This window comes from Phocoena phocoena, chromosome 7 (assembly GCF_963924675.1).
Source record: "Phocoena phocoena chromosome 7, mPhoPho1.1, whole genome shotgun sequence".
Classification (NCBI taxonomy): Eukaryota; Metazoa; Chordata; class Mammalia; order Artiodactyla; family Phocoenidae; genus Phocoena; species Phocoena phocoena.
In genome coordinates this window covers 41243105-41248890 of record NC_089225.1, presented here as the reverse complement: position 1 = coordinate 41248890, position 5786 = coordinate 41243105, and the positions used below count along the sequence as shown (strand labels likewise).

At 35.2% G+C, this 5786-nt stretch overlaps 1 pseudogene; it reads right to left on the bottom strand.

The window, feature by feature from the left end:
• Window positions 1–521: 521 nt before the first annotated feature.
• LOC136126161 (U2 spliceosomal RNA) lies at window positions 522–731 on the bottom strand (annotated as a pseudogene).
• Window positions 732–5786: the final 5055 nt, after the last annotated feature.

Below are 5786 nucleotides of genomic sequence, written 5' to 3'. Positions count from 1 at the left end.
TGGTGTGGGCCAGGGAAAGACGGATCATTTTGTAACAGACAGCCTCAGTGTCAGGACAACAGGGAAAGGTGGGCACTCAGGAGGTTATGGCCAGGAAGCCAGCTGCTACTCAGCTCCAGTGAATTGTTTTTCAGGTTTTGTTTCCTTCCAACCCTCATTCTTTCCTTCCTTCCCTCCTTCCTTCCTTCCTTCCTCTCTCCCTCGCTTCTGCTTCCTTTTCTTTCTTTCTTTTGAAAGATTGTATTTAAATACTTAAGAGACTTAAAATCTGTCACAGAATTTGCAGGCCAGTAATAATGAGTTCCTTCCCTTTTTCTGTCATCGGAGTTGGCACATGAACCAACGCCGGGTAGAAAGATACACTGAACTTACAAGTGGTATATAGCCAGGCCAATAATGAGTTGACGTTCACTGCGTTTAGCAAAATCTTTGGATTTTAATACATGATCATGTTTGCAGTATCTATGCTAATTTTACAATTCGAGATTGTAAATCCACATGCTTTACTTTTGTGTAATTGGAGGTTTTTGATTGTTGCTATTTTAAGGGGAAGAATTTCACATTCAAAATGGTCCAGAAGACATTTATTGATGTTTTTGCCTTAAAAACAAAAAACTTAAAACTGTTGTGTATGCATCACTAAGCATGGAACAGACAAAAATTTGGCAGTCATTTTAAACTGATAAGAACAGATAATACACTTGATCTTAGCCTAAAGGCCAAGAAGCGATGGCAGTCATTTTAGAAAGGCAACAGAAATATGTGTGCCCTTTGGGTTTATTTTGGAAACAAAAAAGAATTTGAAAATGTCAGGTTTACAAGAGCAGAATCGCCTCTCGTGGTGCCAGCACAGGGAACGTGCTTAGCAGGAATCAAGCATGGATCATCGACAGTACTCAAATGAGAATGTTCACGAGCATAGTTGCCTGGCAGTGACAAAACAATTTTTGTGCTGTTATTAAATCAAATTGAACATGTTCAGTTAACTCCTCTTCACTTCCTCAGAGGTATTTTTGTCAAAACTTTGGTGAGTTTTCTTATAGGCCTTTGTCTGGGCATTGATATATTAAATTGTGGTGAAAAAAAATGTATATATATAATTTATATATTAAATTGTACTTTTTAATATCTAAAAAGCCAAAAACGTTTAATATACTTCTATAAACTGAAATATACCATATATAATGCTCAGCAACTTGATGTTTTAAATTTCATTAGTCCTCTTATTTTTGTAAAATTTACAATCAAGTTTTTTAATATCTAAAGTCCTTTAAAATTTAATTATGTTACCTTGAAATGTTTTCTTCTAATTAGCATTTTAACTATCTTAATGAGTCCCTTGCTTATGCTAATGATTTCCTGATTTTCTTCTTCCTTGTCTATGTTAGTTACAGATATCCAGTCACTCCCCTTCCACCCCATCCTCCTTATCCTATTTGAGGTTTAAGATTACCCAAAACTTTCTAGTACTGGTTATGGTCCTGACTCTTAACTGAACCATTTTCCTCATTGTAGCCTTTTGGTCTATCAAGGTAATACTAGCCTTAGGGTTGAAGTGAGGAATGTCTGCTCTTTTTCTATTCTCCCAGAGAGTTTCTGAAAGGTTGGCATGGTCTGGTCCTTGAAGGCTTGGTAGAACTCAACTGTAAAATCACCTAGGTCTACTATTTAGTTTGCAGAAAAACTTTAAAATTTTGATTTGATTTTCTGTGCTAACTTTAGGATAATTCTGTTTCTTCTTGAGACAATTTTAATAGTTTATGTATTTCTAGAACTCTGTTCATTTTGTGTAACTTTTCAGAGACTTTAGCATAATATTTTTCATAGTATCATTTTATTTTCTTTTTAATCTCCACTAACTTTCTGGTTATGTTACCTTTTAAAAATCCTAATTTTTTTGTCTCTTTTCATTTTCCTTCTTCAATCTTGGCAGAGCCTTGTCTATTTTATTAGTCTTTAGAAATAAACTTTTACCTTTGTTGAATTTATTGTATTTTTGGTTTTGATTTTATTAACTTCTGCTTTTTTAAAATTTTCTCCTTCCTTCTACTTTCTTCAAATTTAGTCTACTGTTGTATTTCTAATTTCTCATGATGGATTTGTATTTTCTAAAGTAATAATTGAAGGTTATAGATTTCTTTCTGATGACTAGTTTGCATGCATCCCACAGGTTTTGACAAATATTTGATATATGTATTTTTTATTGTTGTTTGGTGCTAAATATTTTAAGTATGCATTATTACTTATTTTATAAATAAGATATATAGAATTGTGTTTTATATTTCCAAATGTATGGGATGCTTTATTTAACTTTTCGTTATTTATTTCTCAATTAATTATAATGCAAATAATATGGTTTGCATCATGCATTGTGTTTAACATGAGCTGAGATTTTCTTTAGCTTTTTACATGGTCAAGTTTTTCTTGCTCCACGTTTATTGGAGCAGATGTGTATTCTCTAATTTCTGGCTATAGAATTATATATAATTCACCTTTCTGTGCATGGACAATGAGAAAGGTGTTTGAAAGTCTTCCACTTCGGGTTAGATTAGTCAGTTTCTCATGTTTAAATAATATTTTGCTTTATGTATTCTGAAGCTATTTTATTACATGTATAAAAGTTTAGAATTATTATATCTTTCTGATGACTGGCTACTTTCAGCACTTCGTAGAGATGTCTTGGTCCCTATAACACTTTCTTTAAAGTCCATATTTCTAATATTAATATATATATTTCAGGATTTTTAATTGTTGTTCTGATTTGCCAGGTGTATCATTTTCCATGCTTTCCATGTTTTTGGATCTTTATTTATTTAAACATCTTTATTGGAGTGTAATTGCTTTACAATGGTGTGTTAGTTTCTGCTTTATAAAAAAGTGAATCAGCTATACATAAACATATATCCCCATATATCCTCCCTCTTGTGTCTCCCTGCCACCCTCCCTATCCCACCCCTCTAGGTGGTCACAAAACACCTAGCTGATGTACCCGTGCTATGTGGCTGCTTCCCAATAGCTATCTGTTTTACATTTGGTAGTGTATATATCTCCACGCCACTCTCACTTCGTTCCAGCTTACCCTTCCCCCTCCCCGTGTCCTCAAGTCCATTCTCTACGTCTGTGTCTTTATTCCTGTCCTGCCTTCTAGGTTCTTCAGAACCTTTTTTTTTTTTTTAGATTCCATATGTATATGTGTTAGCATATGGTATTTGTTTTTCTGTTTCTGACTTACTTCACTCTGTATTACAGACTCTAGGTCCATCCACCTCACTACAAATAACTCCATTTCTTTTTATGGCTGAGTAATATTCCATTGTATATGTGTGCCACATCTTCTTTATCCATTCATCTGTCAATGGACACTTAGGTTGCTTCCATGTCCTGGCTATTGTAAATAGTGTTGCAGTGAACACTGTGGTACATGACTCTTTTTGAATTATGGTTTTCTCAGGGTATATGCCCCGTAGTGGGATTGCTGGGTCGTATGGTAGTTCTATTTTTAGATTTTTAAGGAACCTCCATACTGTTCTCCACAGTGGCTGTATCAATTTACATTCCCACCAACAGTGCAAGAGGGTTCCCTTTTCTCCACACCCTCTGCAGCATTTATTGTTTGTAGATGTTTTGATGATGGCCATTCTGACTGCTGTGAGGTGATTCCTCATTGTAGTTTTGATTTGCATTTCTCTAATGATAAGTGATGTTGAGTATCCTTTCAGGTGTTTGTTGGCAATCTGTATTTCTTCTTTGAAGAAATGTCTATTTAGGTCTTCTGCCCATATTTGGATTGGGTTGTTTGTTTTTTTGATATTAAGCTGCATGAGCTGCTTGTAAATTTTGGAGATTAATCCTTTGTCAGTTGCTTCATTTACATATATTTTCCCCCATTCTGAGGGTTGCCTTTCATCTTGTTTATGGTTTCCTTTCCTGTGCAGAAGCTTCTAAATTTCATTAGGTCCCATTTGTTTATTTTTGTTTTTATTTCCATTTCTCTAGGAGGTGGGTCAAAAAGGATCTTGCTGTGATTTATGTCATAGAGTGTTCTGCCTACATTTTCCTCTAAGAGCTTTATAGTGTCTGGCCTTACATTTAGGTCTTTAATCCATTTTGAGTTTATTTTTGTATATGGTGTTAGGGATTCTTCTAATTTCATTCTTTTACATGTAGCTGTCCAGTTTTCCCAGCACTACTTATTGAAGAGGCTGTCTTTTCTCCACTGTATATTCTTGCCTCCTTTATCAAAGATAAAGTGACCATATGTGTGTGGGTTTATCTCTGGGCTTTCTATCCTGTTCCATTGATCTATATATTTGTTTTTGTGCCAGTACCATTGTCTTGATTACTGTAACTTTATAGTAGAGTCTGAAGTCAGGGAGCCTGATTCCTCCAGCTCTGTTTTTCTTTCTCAAGATTGCTTTGGCTATTTGGGGTCTTTTGTGTTTCCATACAAATTGTGAAATTTATGTTCTAGTTCTGTGAAAAATGCCAGTGGTAGTTGGACAGAGATTGCATTGAATCTGTAGATTGCTTTGGGTAGTATAGTCATTTTCACAATGTTGACTCTTCCAATCCAAGAACATGGTATATTTCTCCATCTGTTGGTATCATGTTTAATTTCTTTCATCAGTGTCTTATAATTTTCTGCATACAGGTCTTTTGTCTCCTTAAGTAGGTTTATTCCTAGGTATTTTATTCTTTTTGTTGCAATGGTGACTGGGAATGTTTCCTTAATTTCTCTTTCACATTTTTCATCATTAGTGTATAGGAATGCAAGATATTTCTGTGCATTAATTTTGTATCCTGCTACTTTACCACATTCATTGATTAACTCTAGTAGTTTTCTGGTAGCATCTTTAGGATTCTCTATGTATAGTACCATGTCATCTGCAAAGTGACAGCTTTACTTCTTCTTTTCTGTTTTGGATTCCTTTTGTTTCTTTTTCTTCTCTGAATGCTGTGGCTAGGACTTCCAAAACTACGTTGAATAATAGCGGTGAGAGTGGGCAACCTTGTTTTGTTCCTGATCTTAGTGGAAATGTTTTCAGTTTTTCACCATTGAGAACGGCTGTGGGTTTGTCATATATGGCCTTTATTATGTTGAAGTAAGTTCCCTCTGTGCCTGCTTTCTGGAGAGTTTTTGTCACAAATGCGTGTTGAATTTTTTCAAAAGCTTTTCCTGCATCTATTGAGATGATCATTTGGTTTTTATCCTTCAATTTGTTAATCTGGTTTATCCAATTGACTGGTTTGCATACATTGAAGAATCTTTGCATTCCTGGGATAAACCGCACTTGGTCATTATGTATGATCCTTTTAATGTGGTGCTGGATTCTGTTTCCTAGTATTTTGTTGAGGATTTTTGCATCTATGTTCATCAGTGATATTGGCCTATAGTTTTCTTTTTTTGTGACATCTTTGTCTGGTTCTGGCATCAGGGTGATGGTGGCCCCGTAGAATGTGTTTGTGTTCCACCGTCTGCTACAGTTTGGAAGAGTTTGAGAACGTTAGGCGTTAGCTCTACTCTAAATGTTTGACAGAATTCACCTGTGAACCCATTGGGTCCTGCACTTTGGTTTGTTTGAAGATTTTTAATCACAGTTTCAATTTCAGTGCTTGTGATTGGTGTGTTTATATTTTCTATTTCTTCCTGATTCAGTCTCGGAAGATTGTGCTTTTCTAAGAATTTGTCCATTTCTTCCAGGTTGTCCATTTTATTGGCATGGAGTTGCTGGTAGTAATCTCTCATGATCCTTTTTATCTCTGCGGGGTCAGTTGTTACTTCTCCT